The sequence below is a fragment of the Dendrobates tinctorius genome, unplaced genomic scaffold (assembly GCF_039654945.1).
Source record: "Dendrobates tinctorius isolate UK_male_01 unplaced genomic scaffold, ASM3965494v1 ptg000349l, whole genome shotgun sequence".
In the NCBI taxonomy this organism is placed as follows: Eukaryota; Metazoa; Chordata; class Amphibia; order Anura; family Dendrobatidae; genus Dendrobates; species Dendrobates tinctorius.
In genome coordinates this window covers 855,204-878,614 of record NW_027362015.1, presented here as the reverse complement: position 1 = coordinate 878,614, position 23,411 = coordinate 855,204, and the positions used below count along the sequence as shown (strand labels likewise).

Here is a 23,411-nt window from a genome sequence, read left to right as displayed (position 1 = left end):
CCTGGACCACGGTGTGAATTACCTGTACGACGGACTCCTCACCAGAGACGGACTACACCTCAACAAACCTGGGAAACACAGATTCGCCAGAAGACTCGCTGCACTCATCAGGAGGGCGCTATATTAGGAGAAGAGGGGACGGGAAGAAAAACGATAGACACAAACATGAAGCCAGAAAATATACTGATGAAGGATATGAGGAGCGGCAAAGAAGACCAAAGACAACATACTCCGAATGGAGGTAAGAAAATGTCTAAAACAATCTACAGGGAGGAGATTGGAACAAAACAATATCCTCTACACTGCATGCTCGCAACCGCCAGAAGCCTGACAAACAAGATGGAAGAACTAGAAGCAGAAACATCTACAGGTAACTACAGTGTCGAACTGGTATGCCAAGGGCCCACCAGTAACATTGACTTTGGAGGGCCCACTTTTCACCTGTATACAAATATTACACGACCCTTGTTCACAAATTTACCTGTATCAATACATAATAGTACACTGGGTAGTTTGGTGAATGAATGATGAGATTCTGCTTTTTTTCTGTATAGAGTGAATCAAGTGAATTATGCCAAGTACTGCCCATACAGTGGGATTGGGGACCCTGATTTGCACAGGGGCCCACCGGGGGATTCCCCTGTTCCCCTATGGGCCAGTCTGAGTCTGGGTAACTATGACAGTGGGAATAACCGAGACATGGTGAGATGAAAGCTGTGACCGGGCAGTTACCTTACAGGGGTACAGTCTGTTTAGAAAGGATCGTAACAATCGGAGAGGAGGAGGAGGGGTTTGTCTTTATGTAAAGTCTTGTCCAAAGTCCACTTTAAGGGAAGATATTAGCGAAGGGAATGAGGATGTCGAGTCCATATGGGTCGAAATACATGGAGGGAAAAATAATAACAACTGATGTGATGGCCTGGAGGAAAACACCTAGACTTCCCGAGACTAGCGGTCTACTGGAGAGATATCAGAGGGCTCCAATGACAACAGGTTTTCCCAGAGATATTTGACATCTCCAGGAGGGCCAAAAGGCCGGTAATATTAGTGTTACACGCCGGTGGCAATGATTTGGGCAAACGCAAAATCGCTGAACTCTATACAGTGATGACAACAGACATTGAACGTGTTTCCTGTTTCCTCCCGGATGATATTGGTGTGGTCAGACATAATACCACGAGCAGTCTGGCGCGGCACAAGGGATGCGAAAGCCATATAGCGATCTAGGAGGAAGATCAATCGGCGGATGGCAAAATTCGTGAGGGGTAGATGTGGTATTGTGGTTCGTCACCACCAGCTGGAAGTTGATAACTCGGCACTATTAAGACCGGATGGAGTTCACCTCACAGACATTGGTCTTGACATATTTCTATCCAGCTTACAGGACGGAGTCGAACAGGCCCTAATGTTGATGGGTGGGGGGTCAGAGTCCTGTGTAGGTGTAACAAGGGCGACCAAGGTGGTAGTTGTGGCTAGGTTGTTTAAAGGCACAGTCCACAGACAGAATCAACTGAGCAAACGGTCAGCGAGCATCCCTGGTCCCTTGTACATAAATAGAGGAAACCGACACAGCTTTTCCCATAGTTTACGTTGGTCTCTCTCCGGGTACGGTAGTCCAGGCAAAATAGAGTCCAATGAGGCAACTGGTTTCCAACAGGGAATAACGTTTAATGAACAGGGATGGAATAGAATGAAAAGAGTACAACACTGGTTTTCCTGATCCCTCCATGCACTCTCCACAGCCGCACCCACAGCATCTGCAGTAGTCCACGCGCTGGAATCTGGGCGCCTAAGACCCCTTCAGTGGGGCCCTGCCAGAGTCCTGGGGCCCATGTTGCGGTGTTTAGCCCTTGGGACCCTTCTTGATTCCTATCGTGTCCTTTCCAGCTCCTCTGAGTCCCTGGAGTCTGGGGCAACAGATTTCTCCCATCTGGGAGGCTGGCAGTGCCCCATCTATTCAGCACTCTGCTCTGCAGCTTCCTCTTCCCTGAGGCTGCAAGTCAAGCCCCCTTAGTTAACTAGCTCTGTCCCTATTTATGTACAGTCATTAAAGGGGAACATCACAATACCATACAATGCAAATACAGTGCTGGCATTATATTAATAGACATTAAGAACAGACAAACACGGCAAACAATGTAGGAAGGACCGCATAGGCTCCCATGTGGGAGAAGGGCAAATGAGGGGACCTGCCACCTCCCTACATAGGTCATACACATGATCCTCCGTGGCGGAAGATGTGGAGAAGGGCAGAGGTTCGTAGCTGCTCATTGGCCTGCTCGCCTATCTGTCGCAGACAGGGCCTTCAGCGATGAGCCCGTTGTGAAATGTAATTGCCTTTCTCTGCTTATGTAATAAACTGTGACCGAGCTGTTTCACCCATCTAGGCCGGGCTGTGCTTTCATTACAGGACTGGTGGGAGAGGGGGGAAGGCACAGTGTGAGACACACGGGTCTCCACAGTCTCCAGAGCCTGACAAGCCCAGTGCACACACACTGGGAGTTTGCCAACACATTACATACGGCCTGCACTCTGTGGATAGAAGGACTGGGGACTCGGGAAGCTGTACATGTCTTGGATATATTCATGCTGGAACAATTTATGTCCAAGCTCCCAGGTGACCTAAAAGAATGGGTGGCAGATAGAAGACCACTCAGCCTGGATGAGGCAGCAAGATTGGCGGATGATTGGTCTGCTAATCGACCTGGGCTAAGTGGAAGTACAGCCCCAGCGAGTCACGAACAAGAGCTTACATGGAAGCCAGCGAGACCCATGGACTGGCAAGAGGAGGAACGGAGGGGATTTTGGACTTCACAAAGAGGGGGAGGTTTCCCAAGCCCCCCCAGTGCGGCCCACGTCGGGGTGAGGAGGGTTAAGCTGCCATAGCTGTGGACGCATGGGACACTTTGCCTGGGAATGCAGGGAACTTTCTAGCCCACATCACTGGTTGGGGACATGTATGAACACTTTGCTACAATGGGGCTGGAATGCTGAAGGAGACAGGATCCCACTACCCCGACTGGAAGAGGAAGAGGCATATGTTGTACAAGGACAAGTGTCCCGGACTAGATGGGACACCTCAGCGACCATGAAACAGCATCTGCAGCCGGTCTGCGTAGAGGGTGTGATGACTGCGGGGCACCGTCACTCCTGAGCCTCTGTCACATTGATCAAAGAACATCTAGTACCGGACCACTGTATTGTTCCCGGCAGCCGGATGGTAGACAACGTAGCCGGAGGAGAATCTCTGAACATTCGGAGGGCCTGACTACATTTAGACTGGGGTCACAGTCGTGGAATGGTGGATGTAGGAGTAGTGCGGCACCTACCGGTAGATGTGTTGCTGGGAAACAACCTAGGAGCAGGGTTGGTGTGCCACTGGGCCAATGTTGTAACCCAAAGCCAAGGATTGGTTCACATTGCGTCAGCTGAGAGGGAACAGAGCAATCTCAACATGCCGACTACTCCCCTGCCAGTGGTGAGTAATGCACAAAATGTAATGAATGTTACCATGAAGGAATGTGACCTGTGGGAGGTAAATTACATCAAGAAGGGGGCCCAGGGACTTTGGGACACTGAGTCTACCATCACCAGGGTCATCCCACATACTGTCCCACCAGAACACTATTTACCAGGTTGCCAAGTGACCATCCTCCCCCCCAGCTGGGGGTCCGCACTCTGGGGTTAGACGCAATGGATCCAAGTTCAGTTCTCATTGGTTACATGTGGCGTTTCCCAGGTCCAACCGTGGATCAGGAGGATATTGAGGACCCTGCGGGAGAAACGGACCCCTGTCTCAGCTAACTATATACAGAGTCCTTGTCTCAGGGCTTCCCCCATCGGGGAGTTGGCAGGATCTGAAGGATCACATGAGACAAGCTGGAGATGTCTACTATGCTGATGTACGCCAGGGTGGAATGGGGAGTTTATTCACAAGGACGACACGGAATATGCCATGAGGAAACTGGATGATACAAGGTTTCATTCTCATGAAGGTGACACCTCTTACATTCGTGTTTGTGCTGAAAAAAGTGGGGGAGGAATGTGAGGATATGGCCGCTAACTAAAGACTATAGGACAAATGGACGCAGAGCGGAGTCCACAGCTCTACGAGATAGAGACTTTTTCCACCACGGAGCACCGGTTGTGTCGATATTGTTGTGTTTTATTAGATCTTCTTGCTGTGCTTTATTAGTGATTTCCTTACTCGTCAGTTCATCCTCAGGAATCAATGTTTCCATTCATTGACAGTAAGCAGAGGAAGACGAGCAGGCTGGATCTAATGTATAGCTAAGGGCCCCGTTACATTTAGCGATGCACCAGCAATCCCGACCACAATATGGCCCGGTCAGGATCGCTGGTGCATCGCTAAATGGTCGCTAGTGAGCTGCCAAACAGGCAGATCTCACTAGCGATGCAGCAGCGGTCGTTACCTGTCAGACGCGGCAATGATGACGTCCTCCGCCCGCGTCCACACGTCGCTTGTCGGCACCAGCAGGAAGCCTCCGCCGAGAAATGGACCAGGCCGATCTCGCGCGATCACCGGTAACCAGCGGGGGAGCCGGTCGGAGGTAAGTGTCACATGTAGCGATATTGCTAGCAATATCACTGCTGCGTCACAAAATCGGTGACGCTTTAGTGACATTGCTAGCGATATCACTATGTGTAAAACCCCCTTAAGGGTAAATGTGAAGCAATCATCCTATCAATCCCCTCTGTATCTCAAGGTCTCACACCATTGTACTCCCACTCCTAGGCCCATTGTGTGGATGGGGATAGCAGATCCCGGGAAGCCGTCACCACAGGGGGTCTCACATACAGTCCCAGGTGAAGGAATATGCTTTGTTCTGTAAGTTAAAGGAAAATGTTTAAGGGGGAGCGAGAAAAAGGGTTCAATGAGACAGTTGTTGGGGGGGAGTGGGACTTCGAAAGGAGAGGATCGAAGCTGGGATGGATGGATGGACTATGGAGTTTTGGAGATTGTCGTCTGGAGGGGTATTCATGCGCTATAGTAGTGATATCCATCGTCTGGAGGAACATAGGCTGTGACTGCACACTATACCGGCTGGAGATCCCCAAAGTTGGGAGACGGTGGGTATTGCCTGGTCAGGGGGCAGTGGAACTATTGATTTCGGATTGGGCACTTGTGGACTGAGGACATTGAATGTCGGCCATCTACCTGGATTGTACAACCATGGATGTATGGAATAAAAAATAGTGGCATCATTAACCTGCCTAGGTGATTATTATAACCTACAACCTCACATCTTCATAATCACCCCTTTTGGCCTGTATGAATTTACCAGCATGCCATTTGGGATGAAGAATGCCCCGGCTGCCTTCCAAAGGATGGTGGACCAGTTACTAGAGGGATGTCGGGGGTATGCCCAGGCCTACCTGGATGACATCGCTATCTTCAGCGATACCTGGTAAGAGCATCTTCAACATGTGTCACAGGTGCTGCAGAGGGTAGCAAAAGCCCTGCTTATCATCCGACCTGACAAGTGCCAGATGGAGATGTCTGAGGTACTAAACTTGGACATCGGGTGGGAGGTGGGTGCATTTGTCCCGAACCTGCAAAAGTAGAAGCCATTACCCAGTGACCTCGCCCAGCCAACCAAAAACAGGTATGCTCCTTCTTAGGGACCGCAAATTATCAAAAGTAATTTATCCCCAGTTACAGTACAGTAACAAAGACCTTCACCGACCTTACCACCAAACGATATGCCCACACTCTCATCTGGACCCCAGAGTGCGAGTCTGCATTCCTCCAGTTGAAAACTCATCTAGCTCAAAGCCCAGTCCTGACTGCTCCTGACTTCTATCGCCGGTTCTTTGTCCAAGCAGATGCGTCAGACACCAGATTGGGAGCTGTACTCAGTTAAGTGGGGGACAATGGTCAGGAACACCCGTTAGCCTATACAGTTAGGTCCATATATATTTGGACACAGACAACATTTTTCTAATTTTGGTTCTAGACATTACCACAATGAATTTTAAACAAAACCATTCAGATGCAGTTGAAGTTCAGACTTTCAGCTTTCATTTGAGGGTCTCCACATTAACATTGGATGAAGGGTTTAGGAGTTTCAGCTCCTTAACATGTGCCACCCTGTATTTAAATGGACGAAAAGTAATTGGACAATTGACTCCAAGGCTATTTCATGGACGGGTGTGGGCAATCCCTTCGTTATGTCATTCTCAATTAAGCAGATAAAAGGCCTGGAGTTGATTGGAGGTGTGGTGCTTGCATTTGGAAGGTTTTGCTGTGAAGGAAACATGCGGTCAAAGGAGCTCTCCATGCAGGTGAAACAAGCCATCCTTAAGCTGCAAAAACAGAAAAAACCCATCCGAGAAATTGCTACAACATTAGGAGCTGCAAAATCTACAGTTTGGTACATCCTGAGAAAGAAAGAAAGCACTGGTGAACTCATCAATGCAAAAAGACCTGGGCGCCCACGGAAGACAACAGTGGTGGATGATCGCAGAATAATCTCCATGGTGAAGAGAAACCCCTTCACAACAGCCAACCAAGTGACCAACACTCTCCAGGAGGTCGGCGGATCAATATCCAAATCTACCATAAAGAGAAGACTGCAGGAAAGTAAATACAGAGGGGTCACTGCACGGTGCAAGCCACTCATAAGCATCAAGAATCACAAGGCTAGACTGGACTTTGCTAAAAAACATCTAAAAAAGCCAGCACAGTTCTGGAAGAACATTCTTTGGCCAGATGAAACCAAGATCAACCTCTACCAGAATGATGGAAAGAGAAAAGTATGGCGAAGGCGTGGTACAGCTCATGATCCAAAGCCTACCACATCATCTGTAAGACACGGCGGAGGCAGTGTGATGGCTTGGGCATGCATGGCTGCCAGTGGCACTGGGTCACTAGTGTTTATTGATGATGGGACACAGGACAGAAGCAGCCGAATGAATTCTGAGCTATTCAGAGCCATACTGTGTGCTCAGATCCAGCCAAATGCAGCCAAGCTGATTGGTCATCGTTTCATACTACAGATGGACAATGACCCAAAACATAAAGCCAAAGCAATCCAGTGTCATGATCCATGCGGGATCAGGACAGATAAAAGCACAGGTAACCTTTTTTTATTCTTAAGCTGTGCTTAGAGATGTTTTTTCCCCCAGTGGCCATTTGGATTATTGGACTGTGGTGTCGTTTGTTCTAAGTTTGCCCCCGGTGGTGGTGAGCATCATTGCACTCTGTTTCTTTAATTAAGTGCACATTTATAATGCAGGTGTGATTGCTGGCTCTGCTATAAAAGAGTCACAGGTGTTGCAATCAGTGTTGGTGATAGTATTCATTTCAACCATCCTTGGTGGAGGTAGGAGCTGGAGTATGTTCCTTGCAGCACTGTCTTAGCCCTGGTGTGGAAGGAGTCATAGGGGATTTCCTTGTAGCTCTGACAGAGCTTGGTGGCAGCGATTCAGGAGGAGAGCTGCATTCTGGTGGTGGACTCTGTTGCTGGGAGCAAGTGCACAGAGTAAAGCTAAGTGGTGTTCCCCTGTTTGTGTTTTTCCTTAGTGTGTATTAGTGCAGCGGTGGGGCCAGTGCCTGCGCCACCCAGCTCCCTACCAAGGGATAGGTGTATTGTGTGCTAGGGCGGCAGGTATCCTGAGCGGCGCCTGGTGCGGAACCGGCATAGGGAACGTTAGGAGCGTTAGGGACACTGACTCAGGGAGTGCAGGAGGTCTCCATGTCCCCTTCCCCTATCGCAGGGCCCACCGTTGTAACTGTGTTCCCTCCCCCCTGTCTTGTCATTTACAGTTACCGGCCTGCGGGCCGTGTCACACAGGATAGTTTCATGTGCCGTGTCTTGTTGTTTCAGTTACCGGCCTGCGGGTCGTGTCACACAGGATAGTTTCACGTGCCGTGTCTTGTTGTTTCAGTTACCGGCCTGCGGGTCGTGTCACACAGGATAGTTTCACGTGCCGTGTCTTGTTGTTTCAGTTACCGGCCTGGGGGTCGTGTCACACAGGATAGTTTCACGTGCCGTGTCTTGTTGTTTCAGTTACCGGCCTGTGGGTCGTGTCACACAGGATAGTTTCATGTGCCGTGTCTTGTTGTTTCAGTTACCGGCCTGCGGGTCGTGTCACACAGGATAGTTTCACGTGCCGTGTCTTGTTGTTTCAGTTACCGGCCTGGGGGTCGTGTCACACAGGATAGTTTCACGTGCCGTGTCTTGTTGTTTCAGTTACCGGCCTGCGGGTCGTGTCACACAGGATAGTTTCACGTGCCGTGTCTTGTTGTTTCAGTTACCGGCCTGGGGGTCGTGTCACACAGGATAGTTTCACGTGCCGTGTCTTGTTGTTTCAATTACCGGCCTGCGGGCCGTGTCACACAGGATAGTTTCACGTGCCGTGTCTTGTTGTTTCAGTTACCGGCCTGCGGGTCGTGTCACACAGGATAGTTTCACGTGCCGTGTCTTGTTGTTTCAGTTACCGGCCTGGGGGTCGTGTCACACAGGATAGTTTCACGTGCCGTGTCTTGTTGTTTCAGTTACCGGCCTGGGGGTCGTGTCACACAGGATAGTTTCACGTGCCGTGTCTTGTTGTTTCAGTTACCGGCCTGCGGGTCGTGTCACACAGGATAGATTCACGTGCCGTGTCTTGTTGTTTCAGTTACCGGCCTGGGGGTCGTGTCACACAGGATAGTTTCACGTGCCGTGTCTTGTTGTTTCAGTTACCGGCCTGCGGGCCGTGTCACACAGGATAGTTTCACGTGCCGTGTCTTGTTGTTTCAGTTACCGGCCTGCGGGTCGTGTCACACAGGATAGTTTCACGTGCCGTGTCTTGTTGTTTCAGTTACCGGCCTGTGGGTCGTGTCACACAGGATAGTTTCACGTGCCGTGTCTTGTTGTTTCAGTTACCGGCCTGGGGGTCGTGTCACACAGGATAGTTTCACGTGCCGTGTCTTGTTGTTTCAGTTACCGGCCTGGGGGTCGTGTCACACAGGATAGTTTCACGTGCCGTGTCTTGTTGTTTCAGTTACCGGCCTGGGGGTCGTGTCACACAGGACAGTTTCACATGCCGTGTCTTGTTGTTTCAGTTACCGGCCTGCGGGTCGTGTCACACAGGAGGGGTCCACGTGACATTATCACCAACCTATAATTTTTTTTCTGCTGAGCCATGGACCCTGTGCAGACCTTTGCCCAAATGCTGCAGACCCTTACTGATGAGATTAGGGGGCTGCGCGGTGACTTGGTGCAGCAACTGCAGCAGTTGGTGGGCTTTGGGGGCTTGGTTCAGAGACAGGCTCAGCCAGAACCCAAGATATCCCTCCCTGACAGATTTTCTGGAGGGAGAGGTCACTTCTTGGTATTCCAGCAAGCCTGTAAATTGTATTTCAGGCTGTGCCCTCGTTCATCAGGGAGTGAAGAGCAACGGGAGGGAATCATTATGTCCATTCTTAAAGGGATCCCCAATCCTGGGCCTTCTCCCTACCGCACGATTCTCCATCATTGGTGTCCTTGGATGAGTTTTTTGTGGCTTTGGCGCTTGTGTATGGGGATCCTGATGGCGTCGCCCTGGCGGAATCTCGGATCCGTATGTGTAAAGAGGGAGCCCGGGTCGCTGAGGAGTACTGCTCAGAGTTTAGGAGATGGGCCACTAACACTCAGTGGAATGACCCTGCACTTAGAAGTCAATTGGTGCAGGGTTTGTCTCCAAAGTTGCAGGATACTCTAGCGCAGTACGCCGCCCCCAGGTCGCTGGAGGCCGCCATGTCCCTTGCCATCCGGGTGGATAGACGCCTCAGGGAAAGACATATACAAAAAGTGCCCCCTGATGTCCTCACTAGGGAGGAGGACCCACCAGTGCAGATGGAGGAACCCAGACAGCCCAGTGTTGTTGATACAAAAAAGGGGGTGTCTGCGGCTCGTCGTGGTGGGGGATATGCTTTTCCTGTGGGAAGCCTGGCCATTTTATGAGAGCCTGCCCAGTTCATGCCAAGTCTCCAGACGAACCTATGCAAGTAGGAGGAGCTAGTTTGTATTTGGAGCTGCCCACGGTTCGGGGAGTGGTGTCGGCATGTTTGTACTGTGGGCAGACTGGTCATGTCCTGAAGGCTTGCCCATTGCGCGCCCAATTATCTGTGCCATCTGAGAAGCCGCATTCCCCTGGTCGCTTGGAGGGAGGCGACCAAGGAGTATACATTTCCTCCATTTTGCCCTCCCAAGGTACCATGTCAGCAGAGGTCTTGGCTGGCGGAGTACCGGAGGTGATACCAGTGCTTGTGGACAGCGGAGCAGGAGTCAGTCTGGTGGATGCTTGCTTTGCTTGCTTGACTCATGGTCTGAGGTGTAGGACGCTAGCCCAGCCTATAAGCGTCCAGGCCATAAACTCTGTTCCACTGAGCCAGGGGAGCTTGACCAAGGTCGTAGAGAATATGCATCTCCGTATAGGACATCATGAGGAGTCCTTATCGTGCTACGTCTTGGAGGGAATGTTAGTACCTATTGTTTTAGGCCTCCCTTGGCTGAAAAGACACAACCCGGTAATAGATTGGCGGGCGAGGGAAGTGGTCAGCTGGGGGCATTCGTGTAAGGGCTGCTGCCTAGGAACCACTGTCTCTGCCGTCTCTCTTCCACGGACCCCTTCCTCTCCGGTGAGAGCAGCAGATGTGCTGCAGGAGAGTAGGGGCAAGTCTCAACCCTCGCCATTGGCCAACCCCGGGAGGCACAGACCTCGTGGTGGAAGGGATTGGAGGGTGGTGTGCCCCTTGGTGAAGTGCGGGGGTGTGAGTGTGGTGACACAGGGGGACGCCTCTGTTGTCAATCCCAGAAAGAGTTCTCCAAATGGTGACAAACGAACGAGTGGCAATAAACGTTCTGGTCCGGATCTGTGTGTGAACGAGCGTGTATGGGTGGCCACCAAAAAACATCCAGTGGAAGTGTGTTGTGGAGTATTACCAGCTTATACCAAACATACCAAACATGCACATACATAACTCATTCCCCAGGTCAGCGCTTCGGAGATGTGTGGTGCCTCCAGAAACGTTGCCAATACCAGCGGGCTCATTTGTCATCAACCTGACGTGCAGGCAGTTGCTGGGGTGAACTCTGGGTCTGGGCTTCCGCGCTGTAGGTGGTTCCCTGATGGGGAGGGGTCTTGAGGGTCCAGAGGCCCCTCATTAAGGGGAGGGTACTGTCATGATCCATGCGGGATCAGGACAGATAAAAGCACAGGTAACCTTTTTTTTCTCAAGCTGTGCTTAGAGATGTTTTGGCCCCCATTGGCCATTTGGATTATTGCACTGTGGTGTCGTTTGTTCTAAGTTTGCCCCCGGTGGTGGTGAGCGTCATTGCACTCTGTTTCTTTAGTTAAGTGCACATTTATAAGGCAGGTGTGATTGCTGGCTCTGCTATAAAAGAGTCACAGGTGTTGCAATCAGTGTTGGTGATAGTATTCATTTCAACCATCCTTGGTGGAGGAAGGAGCTGGAGTACGTTCCTTGCAGCACTGTCTTAGCCCTGGTGTGGAAGGAGTCATAGGGGATTTCCTTGTAGCTCTGACAAAGCTTGGTGGCAGCATTTCAGGAGGAGAGCTGCATTCTGGTGGTGGGCTCTGTTGCCGGGAGCAAGTGCACAGAGTAAAGCTAAGTGGTGTTCCCCTGTTTGTGTTTTCCCTTCATGTGTATTAGTACAGCGGTGGGGCCAGTGCCTGCGCCACCCAGCTCCCTAGCAAGGTATAGGTGTAGGGTGTGCTAGGGTGACAGGTATCCTGAGCGGCGCCGGGTGCGGAACCGGCATAGGGAACGTTAGGAGCGTTTAGGGACACTGACTCAGGGGAGTGCAGGAGGTCTCCACGTCCCCTTTCCCTATCGCAGGGCCCACCGTTGTAACTGTGTTCCCTCCCCCTTGTCTTGTTGTTTACAGTTACCGGCCTGCGGGCCGTGTCACACAAGACAGCTTCACTTGCCGCATCTTGTTGCTTCAGTTACCGGCCTGCGGGTCGCGTCACACAGGACGGGTCCACGTGACACCAAGGAGTTTATTAAAGCAAAGAAGTGGAATATTCTGGAATGGCCAAGTCAGTCACCTGATCTCAACCCAATTGAGCATGCATTTCACTTGTTAAAGACTAAACTTCAGACAGAAAGGCCCACAAACAAACAGCAACTGAAAACCACCGCAGTGAAGGCCTGGCAGAGCATCAAAATGGAGGAAACACAGCGTCTGGCGATGTCCATGAGTTCAAGACTTCAGGCAGTCATTGCCAACAAAGGGTTTTCAACCAAGTACTAGAAATGAACATTTTATTTACAATTATTTAATCTGTCCAATTACTTTTGGTCCCTTTAAAAACAGGGTGGCCCATGTTAAGCAGCTGAAACTCCTAAACCCTTCATCCAATGTTAATGTGGAGACCCTCAAATGAAAGCTGAAAGTCTGAACTTCAACTGCATCTGAATTGTTTTGTTCAAAATTCATTGTGGTAATGTCTAGAACCAAAATTAGAAAAATGTTGTCTCTGTCCAAATATACAGTATATGGACCTAACTGTATCTCCCGGAAACTGTTGGACCAGGAGAGGGCATACACCAGAATAGAAACAGAATGCTTGGCCATAGTCTGGGCCCTAAAATAATCTGCAGCCCTACCTCTTCAGCAAGGAATTCATGGTCATCACTGACCACAATCCTTTAAGTTGGCTAAATTGGACTGCTGGATGTTTACTCAGATGGAGTCTGGCCTTACAGTCCTCCATAAAAAGGGTAAAGATCATGGAAATGCTGATGGACTGTGCCGACAAGTAGAGAAGGATGACCAGAAGCCTATCACATCTGGAAGCCCCATCAACAGCGACCCACTACAGGATCCAGCAGTCTTCTGGACTCATTAAGTAGGAGGAGCAATGTGACGACATAGGATTTCTTCTTAATTATGCCTGACGTAAATTCAGTAGGCGAGGAATCATACACTGTCGTCTGAAGTATTGACTTCTTGTAGGTTAAACTGATATTTCTAAATGGATGAATGGCTTGTGTTTTGCATCTTATATCAGCTCCTACAACTTACTCTTTGTTATCTTTACAATACAGTGATATAGGGTCATTGAACATTGTTGTTTGCTGATATGTTGATTACATATTGTTCAGGCCAGGCAGTTTGTTGACTTGCAAAACAGAGGAAGAAAAACTATGCAAATAGATTACACAATCGAACAATGCACGTTAACTTCATTCACATCTTTCCGTTGACCTCAGGATGCTGGTTGAAGGACAGTTGTGTACTATATAAGGAGAATATTTTCCTCTTTCCAAGAGACTCTACAGGATGTCAGCTTAGGGGCTCTGTAATTTGCACCATCTTGGAAATTTTGTTGGGACTGTTCTATGTGTTATTACACGTGTTAGTGGTTCAATAAATTCTTGCCACACAGTTTTACCCTCGCCCTGTGTTGTCTGAGTAGTGTTCTGCCCACGAGAAGAGAAAGCAGGTGTTCAGTCTTTCTAAAGACAGCCGGGTAGTATGCAGCACGGTAGTGCTGAAAAAATTAAAATATAACTTTTAATAATTCCTTTAAAAAGACCAATGGTCTAATGAAACCAATGAAACAAAAAACAAACATATGCTCAAGAGATGTAGAACTGAACAACTCTATGTGGGAAGAGTATATTCCACATCAGCAGGGCCTTTCACCCTTGCTGAAGTTTCCCCCTAGAATATTTAATTCCAATCACCTGAAAAACAGAAGTGCACATGTGCTGGCAAACATAGTTCCGGTACATGAACAGGAAGTACCTGTGTCGGTGCATGACACTCCTGTTTTTTGGCTTTGCCCATATTTGGGCAAAGCATACTGCGCAAGTGCAAAGCGCAATATTTCTGAGCAGGCGCGAGATGTCGCATGGCGCAAGAGGTGTTATCCATGAAGTAGGATGGCGACCAATAGGAGTGATGTAGAGACCCAAAACCAAGCCTATCGGACTAGACTGAGATTTTCATACAGCGCAGGATAAATTAAAAAGATTTTTCGTGAGTATACAAGGGGAGACATGGGGTTATATAAGGATTTAAGGAATGCAGCACAGACGCTGAATAAGGTGATATTTTTAGCTTCTATCTCACAAAACTGGTGACAGGTTCCCTTTAATTATGTCAGAAGTATTTTACAGTAGGTCAAGAGGCATAAGCCATTGTTCATATGAGCCTGAATATTGACTCTTGAATTGATGTTTGTTACAGCTTATTGTGCTGCTATCCTTGTAGGACAGGGTCACAGGGTAATTGAATAATCAATTTTTGCTAATATGTTGATTATCCATTGTACAGTCCATGCAGCTTGTTGACCTGCAAACATGGAAGGACAAACTATGCAGATTGATTGAATACTGGAAGAATGAGAGATGGCCTCATCCCAACTTCCCCCTGACCTATGGATGATGGCATGGAGGACAAATGTGGGTATAAAAAGTAACCTCTATCCTTCTGCAGAGATACACTACAGAACAGCAGCCAGGACACCAAGGCTCCAACCAGAGGAATACATATTTGACACTCTACAGGATGCCAGCTTAAGGGACCACGCTCCAGCTGGAGGAATAAAAATCTGATGCATTGACCATCACTGAACCCATGGCGACAGTTGGAGAAGCTAGGTTGGGATAATCTGGTCAACTGAAGCCAGAGAAGCCAGGATGGTATAATCCGGCCACCTAGCACCACGGAGACATTTGGAGAAATCAGGTTGAGACAATCAGGTTACCTGGCCACGTACCTCAATAGACTGGCAGCTCCCTAAGCTTGTTACGTACGCTGTGGGTGCCCGCCAAAAGCAGTGGTTCAATAAAGCATTGCCACACTGTTACCCTCACCCTGTGTTGTCTGAGTAGTATTCTGCTCATGGGAAAGGAGTATGAGCGTTCAGTGGGATGAGCCCTGATCCTTGCGGTCTTTATAAAGACAGCCAGGCCAGCTGCCCACTGACTCTCGTGTCTCCATAACTGTCTATAGGGGAAGCATTATGGGTGTAATATATATATAATGTATAGAGTGTGAAAAGTCATATAATACTTAAGGTTTGGGACTAGGCCATAGTGGGAGGGATAAACCCCAATACAAAGGGACTGCTTCCTGATAGGAGTCAGGTAGAGAAGTAGAGTCACCAAGGTCATGCTCAAGTGCAGTAGGCTGCTAGCAGCAGCAAGGATCTATCTTTCAGGCAGTGGGAGGCCTACTAGAATCCTTTGCGGACATTCCTGCAATGTCCGGAGCTCGAGACCAAGTACAGGTACTAGGATGTGTGCCACTGCCTAATCTTCTGGCTTACAGGAGATGATGGACGTGAAACTGCTTGATGGGAAGTTAATGGATCACTGGTGTACTGCGGGACTGGATGGTAAATCCCTGAGGCTGAAAAAAAAAACCAGTAAATGTAGGGATAGACTGAGAGGAGCAGTTAGTAATGCTGGAAACGTAGTCTGCAAAGGAATCAAGGAATAAGAAGCCCCATACTGCGTGTTACAATCTGATAAACTTGAACTGTCCAGTAAACTTTTGGTTGTTAAAACGAACCATGTATCCCTTGATCAATACTCGGCGGCTCCTGAAGATGGAGGTCTGGAGACGGTGGAGGCCTGTGGCCTAAAAGTGAGTGTGATACAGCCCACACATGATATATGCTCGGCGGCTCCTGAAAATGGAGGTATGGAGACGGTGGAGGCCTGTGGCCTACAAGTGAGTATGATACACCCCAAACTTGACAGAACATTGGGACTGGGACTCCATTTTCATGTAAAGTGCCAAGGTGTTATGAACCAGCAGCTCACCCGCTGTCACATTACACATTAATGGAGGAAAAGAGCTGTAGAGTGAGAACATGTGGAGATACCATGCTGCAGGACATCTATCACCAGGAGAACTTCTAGGTCTACAAGCATCAGTCCAGCCTAGAAGAGGATCCATGTCTCCGATCGTGAACATCCACCATCGGGGAATGGAAGATTTCTCACACTGGGTCTACAAGTGTCAGTTCAGCTTAGTGAGGAAGCAAAGAAGCTGTAGAGGTAACATGGTAGAATGTCCACAACTCAGTCATGAAGACTTCTACTAGGTCCACAAACATTAGTCCATCTTGTGATTCTCCAGCTGTTCTGTAGCTGCGACCGTCACCATGCCATGACACAGATAATAAAATCACGGACACATGGTGGATGCTGAGATGTTTAATAGCTGGAAAGACAAAGCGTAGTACACAATCTATAGAGAAGAGCGGTAGTGTGACACTCAAACCCATACGTGATGGGAAACGAGACCCCTGATTGTCAGCTCTCCTATCCTGGGCACCAGAAGATGGGAAGATGAGCGGAATTGAGCAAGGACAGGCCAAACCTTGGCTAATAATGAGGCTCTAGTATTGAGTAGTATTAATGACCAGATGGAGCAGAGTATGGCTGGTTTTGCATCGTCCCCACACAGCAGCGATGTGGATAGCTTTTGGGTTTGTGTTACATCTGTATTTCTAGACTCCGTTGACTTCTTTGAGATTCTGTCTGCATTACCCATCAGAAAAGGAGAAGTAGAAAGAGAACCATCAGATCTACCCTTATAATTGGAAATCTACTGAAGTAACGAGGACTGGATCTCCAGCCAGGTGATCATCATCTTCTATGTGGATGGAAGCTTCTGGTTGGGACTCAAAAGTTTTCTCTTTGGGGGCAGTTTCTCAGGGTAAAGGACCACCCTAAGCATGGAGATGTTGATGGTGATCAACATAGTCTTGCTGATGTAAACATGTTATGGTCAGGGATTTTGGACACTGTGTCTCCTGTAGAAGGAGTCATACATGGACGCATGAGTCTTGAGGTACACGTGGGGAGAAGGAGGACAATAGATTTTGAAGGTTTCATTTTCCAGCTGAAAAGGGAAAAACAAAGTATATATCAGAGTGCAAGTGTGTATAATACAGTTTATCATGCATATATCAGTGTGGAGGGGATATAAAAAGTCTACACGCCCCTGTAAAATGTCAGGTTTTTGTCATATAAACAAATCCTATTAAGAAGAATCATCTCATGACATTTTTCCACCTTTAATATTGCCCAGAAAATGTTGAAAATACAAAAAAAAATTGGTATTGGAGGCTGACAGCAACATTAAAGGAGCTGCAGGGATTTCTGGCTAGTCCTGGCTGTGTCCTGTATGTGACCACAATCGCCCATGATTTTCATATGTCTGGAGAGAAGGTTGGGGGGGATGTAATGGCAACTTACAATGTTCCTATAAGCATGTGTAGCTGTAGTAAGACACCTGGCTCCACAGGTGGTCCTGCACTTCAGCTGCAAGGACAGAGATAACACCCTCACTAGCTAGCTAGAATCCTGCTCCTACAGCAAGACCCCCTGTGGATCCAAATCATGCAGTCTGTTTTGTTCAGACCCCTAGAATTTGATAGGGAAAATATGGGCTTGTCGTGCACTCTGGCCACACACCGGTTACATTTTCATAAGATCTGGACCGGACTGAATACCTTCCAGGGTCTTGATCCGTTCTAGCACCTAGGGTATGGAGATACTTAAAACAGCTACTAGAAGTCATGTAGCAAAGGTGTGCTTGGCCTTAACATGTAGCAAGGGCCCGGCCAGATCCTATGGCGCCAGAACGGCCACCCTAGGACCGTTCAGAAAGGAGTTTTGCTCTTTCATAGGTTTTGGGAGATTTAGCTACAAACCTCCAGGGGAAGGGACTTAGGTTCAGTGCATGACAGCGCGGCAAACACTGCTTCTGATCGGCGGTGAAATCATCCCCGCCGGTCAGAGAGCCGCTGTTCCCATGCTGTCAAAAGACAGCGTGAGCGCCAAGGGTGGACATACCGCATGTGCAGCCGATGCAGCTGCACCAGGGACCAGAGGTGAAGGGGGGCTAATAATGAGGCAATTTGGACAGTTTCTCTAACCATGAAGCTTCAGGGGGGGGGCCTGGTTGCCCTCACGTGCGTCGGGCATGGAGCGATCCCTGCAGCTCCGCTGCCTATAGGAGAAAATGGCTGCGGAATGGAGCTGCAGGGACCTGTGCTCTGTATCCTGCGCACGCTTCCTGTCTGACACAGCAGCGCCGCTGTGCCGGAGAAGAAACTGCTGGCAACGGTGATGGGAAATGTGCCAAGAGGCGAGTGGTGCTCTGTGTGAGTGAAGTGTGTAGGAGGTGGGAGAGGACGATGATAATGGGGGTGGTGGGAAGGAGGCAATGATGTAGGAGGTGGAGAGGGCAATGATGATGGGGTAGTGAGGGAGAAAGCAATGATGGAGGTGATGGAAAGGGCAATGATAGGGTGGTTAGGAGGACATTTATGGGAGTGGTGGTGGAGGACAATGATGAAGGTGGTGGAGAGGGCAATGATGGGGGTGATGAAGGAGAAGGCAATGATGAGGTGGTGGGGGAAAACATGTTTTAGGTGTTGGAGAGGGCAATGATGGAGGTGGGGGAGAAGGCAATGATTGAGGTTATGGAAAGGACAATGATGTGGAGGGCAATTTTGGGAGTGGTGGTGGAGAGGGCAATGATGGAAGTGGTGGAGTGGGCAGTAACGGGGGTGGTGGGGAGAAGGCAATGATGGAGGTGGTGGGGGAAACAATGATTTGGGTGTTGTAGAGAGCAATGAAGGAGGTGGTGGGGAGAAGGCAATGATGGGGGTGGTGGAGGAGAAGGCAATGATGAGGGTCGTGGGGGAGAAGGCAATGATGGGGTGGTGGAAAGGGCAATGATAGGGGTGGTGGGGAGAAGGCAATGATGGAGAAGGCAATGATAGGGGTGGTGGGGAGAAGGCAATGATGGAGATGATGGGGGAGAACAATGATTGGAGTGGTGGAGAGGTCAATGATGGAGGTGGGGGAGAGGACAATGAGGGATGTGGAGAATTGGGATGGGAGAAAGGGGGACTTAGCTAACCTAAATGAATTCAAGTCTCCAGGTCCAGATGAATTTCACCCCAGAGTACTGAAAGAGATAGCAGAAGACATTTTTGAACCCCTCTCCATAATCTTTGAAAATTCTTGGAGAACAGGAGAAGTCCCAGAAGACAGGAGAAGAGCAAATGTTGTTCCTATCTTCAAAAAGGGGAAGAAGGTGGACCCAGGCAACTATAGGCCAGTGAGTCTGACTTCTATACCAGGAAAGATCTTTGAGCAAATTAATAAACAACATGTATGTACCTAGATAAGAATGAAGTGATTAACTAGAGTCAGCATGGGGTTGTAACTAATAAGTCATGTCAGACTAACTTAATTTCCTTCTATCACAGAATCACTGACTGGGTGGATCAGGGAAATGCTGTAGATATAGTATATTGTGACTTCAGAAAAGCATTTGACAAAGTATCTCACACAATCCTTATTGAAAAAAATGACTAAGTATGGAATGGACAAGGCAACTGTTAGGTGGATTCATAAATGGCTTAGTGATCGGACCCAAAGAGTGGTCGTAAATGGCTGCACATCCAGTTGGAAGAATGTCTCAAGTGGGGTACCACAGGGCTCTGTCCTGGGCCCTGTATTGTTCAACATCTTTTTCAATTATTTAAATGAAGGAATTGAGGGTAAACTGATTACATTTGCTGATGACACAAAGCTAGGAGGGATAGCTAATACTAGAGAAGACAGAGAGAGGATTCAAAGAGATATAAATAAACTGGAGCAGTGGGCAGCCACCAACAGAATGCATTTTTCCTTGTTAAAAACCAAAGTACTACATCTGGGCAATAAAAATGATAAAAGCATATACAGAATGGGAGGAATAGGGCTAAGCAACAGCACAGGTGAAAAAGACTTTGGTATACTAATAGATCATAAACTGAACATAAGTCAACAGTGTGATGCAACAGCAAAAAAGGCAAATGCAATTATAGGATGTATTAATAGAAGCATACAGTCTAGATCACGTGAAGTCATTATTTCCCTCTACTCCTCTTTGGTCAGACCTCATCTGGAATACTGTGTCCAGTTTTGGGCGCCACATTTAAAAAAAAAACAACACATCAACAAACTGGAGCAATTTCAGGAAGAGCGACCAGAATGGTGACCGGTCTGCAGACCCTGTCTTATTAGGAAAGGTTGCAGGATTTGGGATTGTTTAGTTTGCAAAAGAGAAGACTGAGAGGAGACTTAATAGCTGTGTACAAATATCTGAAGGGCTGTCACATTGTAGAAGGATCATCTTTATTATCATTTGCACAAGAAAAGACTAGAAGCAATGGGATGAAACTGAATGGGAGGAGACACAGATTAGATATTAGAAAAAAACTTTTTGACAGTTAGAGTGATCAATGAGTGGAACAGGCTGCCACGAGAAGTGGTGAGTTCTCCTTCAACAGAAGTCTTCAAACAGAGGCTGGACAGACATCTGTCTGGGATGATTTAGCGAATCCTGCTTTGAGCCGGGGGTTGGACCAGATGACCCAGGAGGTCCCTTCCATCTCTACCATTCTATGATTCTATAAGGGGAGGCATTGGTGGGATTCTGCGTGATCTCTGGTGTTATCCATCACATCCAGTCTTTAGGAGAGGATTACATGATGGAAACCTTTTCCTAAAAAGAGAATAATCCAGGCCTGGCAATGTGTAACCAAAACTTCCATCACATCGGCCAGAAGCAGGAAACGTGATCTGTTTGATGAGACCAAGCGGGAACTCTGTGGCCATAATCCCAGAAGAAGTAACGCCGACACCGGACATCTCCAGAAAGCCCCCATCCCCACAGTGAGGCATAGTGGAGGGCAGCATTTGTTTTTAAACAGATGGAACTTGGGCTTTAATCAAGGGGGAGGGGATTATGGACAGAACAAATAGACAGTTGATGGATAGATGGATAGAGCTAAATACAAGGAAATACTGGAGAAAAACCTTTTAGAGACCGGGGCACAGGTTCACCTTCCAGCAGGACAACAACCCTCAACATCCTGCCAGAGCTACAATGGAGGGTTTAGATCAGAACAAATTCATGTGTGTGAACGGCGCAGTCACCGTCCAGACCCAAATCTAAGAGAATCTGCAACAAGATATGAAAATCACTGATCACAGACGTCTCCATCCAATGTCACGGAGCGAGAGCGCAAAGAAGGGGCAAAATGTCACCTCTAGATGTGCAAAGCTGGAGAGACAGACCCCAAAAAAAGACTGCAGAGAAAGGTGGGAGAGACAGACCCCAAGAGACTGCAGCAGAGAAAGGTGGGAGAGACAGACCCCAAAAGACTGCAGAGAAAGGTGGTAGAGACAGACCCCAAAAGACTGCAGCAGAGAAAGGTGAGAGAGATGAACCCCAAAAGACTGCAGCAGAGAAAGGTGAGAGAGATGAACCCCAAAAGACTGCAGCAGAGAAAGGTGAGAGAGATGAACCCCAAAAGACTGCAGCAGAGAAAGGTGGGAGAGACAGACCCCAAAAGACTGCAGCAGAGAAAGGTGGAGAGACAGACCCCAAAAGACTGCAGAGAAAGGTGGGAGAGACAGACCCCAAAAGACTGCAGCAGAGGAAGGTGGGAGAGACAGATCCCAAAAGACTGCAGCAGAGGAAGGTGGGAGAGACAGATCCCAAAAGACTGCAGCAGAGGAAGGTGGGAGAGACAGACCCCAAAAGACTGCAGCAGAGAAAGGTGGGAGAGACAGACCCCAAGAGACTGCAGCAGAGAAAGGTTGGAGAGACAGACCCCAAGAGACTGCAGCAGAGAAAGGTGGGAGAGACGGACCACCAAGAGACTGCAGCAGAGAAAGGTGGGAGAGACGGACCCCAAAAGACTGCAGCAGAGGAAGGTGAGAGAGATGAACCCCAAAAGACTGCAGCAGAGAAAGGTGGGAGAGACAGACCCCAAAAGACTGCAGCAGAGAAAGGTGGAGAGACAGACCCCAAAAGACTGCAGCAGAGGAAGGTGGGAGAGACAGATCCCAAAAGACTGCAGCAGAGAAAGGTGGGAGAGACGGACCCCAAAAGACTGCAGAGAAAGGTGGGAGAGACAGACCCCAAAAGACTGCAGCAGAGAAAGGTGAGAGAGATGAACCCCAAAAGACTGCAGCAGAGAAAGGTGGGAGAGACAGACCCCAAAAGACTGCAGCAGAGAAAGGTGGAGAGACAGACCCCAAAAGACTGCAGAGAAAGGTGGGAGAGACAGACCCCAAAAGACTGCAGCAGAGGAAGGTGGGAGAGACAGATCACAAAAGACTGCAGCAGAGGAAGGTGGGAGAGACAGATCACAAAAGACTGCAGCAGAGAAAGGTGGGAGAGACAGACCCCAAGAGACTGCAGCAGAGAAAGGTGGGAGAGACAGACCCCAAGAGACTGCAGCAGAGAAAGGTGGGAGAGACGGACCACCAAAAGACTGCAGCAGAGAAAGGTGAGAGAGACGGACCCCAAAAGACTGCAGCAGAGGAAGGTGGGAGAGACAGACCCCAAAAGACTGCAGCAGAGAAAGGTGGGAGAGACAGACCCCAAAAGACTGCAGCAGAGAAAGGTGAGAGAGACGGACCCCAAAAGACTGCAGCACAGAAAGATGGTAGAGACAGACCCCAAAAGACTGCAGCAGAGGAAGGTGGTCCTAGAAAATATTAACTCAGGGGGGGCTGAAAACTAATGCACGGCACAGAAGGAGGCCAGGACGAGGCTCACAGACTCACACACAGCTTGTGGCAGTCGTTACATGGGACTTCCGGTCAGTCAGGAGTAGGGTCTCGCGATGGCGGATCAGGACCGGAGCAGCGCTGGGAAGAGCTGGAGATGTCGGCTGGTGGGTATAAGTATGGGGCAGGGGACTTCCATTAATGCCACCACTCAGGACTGAAATAGAAAACTAATGCTGGATTGGTGCTTTCAGGGGTGTGTAGACTTTGTATATGCACAACATATATTGGAGGGCATCAGTGTACATATCAGTATATACCAGGGGGCATCATCATCCTCCATGGTGGAGGTCTCGCGTTACCTGGGAGCGTGAAGGATTCCTCCGACTCGGGATCCGGAGCTGGAAAAAAAAAAATACAGGGGTGATCGAGGCGATTGGATTAGGGGTCATGTGACCCGCCACAGACTCCACCGTCTTTTAGGCTCTTACTTTCTTTGGACTCCAGAGACTCCGCCGGGATATCGAGGACGGGACCTACAAGAGAAAACGGTGCAGTGTAACGAAATGTCGCCACCGCCATGTTACCGCCATGTCAGGGGCGCCGATTCACAGATCTCAGCTTCCGGTCAGTGAATGGGAGCAGAGGATAGAAACCTGCAATGACCTAGTCCTGCTCACACAGCTGGCGGTTTGTTACAATGTAGCAGCAATCAGCACTCTATACATAAAGGCTGTTATTTGGGGGGGGTGACATTGCCCCGCGGCTCGGCGCTCAAGCACACTGCGCCACCCAGTGGACACAAGATAGAGTGGCAGGGAATTTTCTAGGGTCGCTCTCAGGTCTT

At 48.9% G+C, this 23,411-nt stretch overlaps 1 long non-coding RNA gene across 1 annotated transcript; it reads right to left on the bottom strand.

Moving 5' to 3' along the window:
- Positions 1-20,717: 20,717 nt before the first annotated feature.
- LOC141075038 (uncharacterized) lies at positions 20,718-22,897 on the bottom strand. Its single transcript, XR_012227265.1, has 2 exons — positions 22,622-22,897; positions 20,718-21,005 (listed from the first exon to the last, which is right to left on the bottom strand). It is a non-coding gene; the product is annotated as an uncharacterized lncRNA (long non-coding RNA).
- Positions 22,898-23,411: the final 514 nt, after the last annotated feature.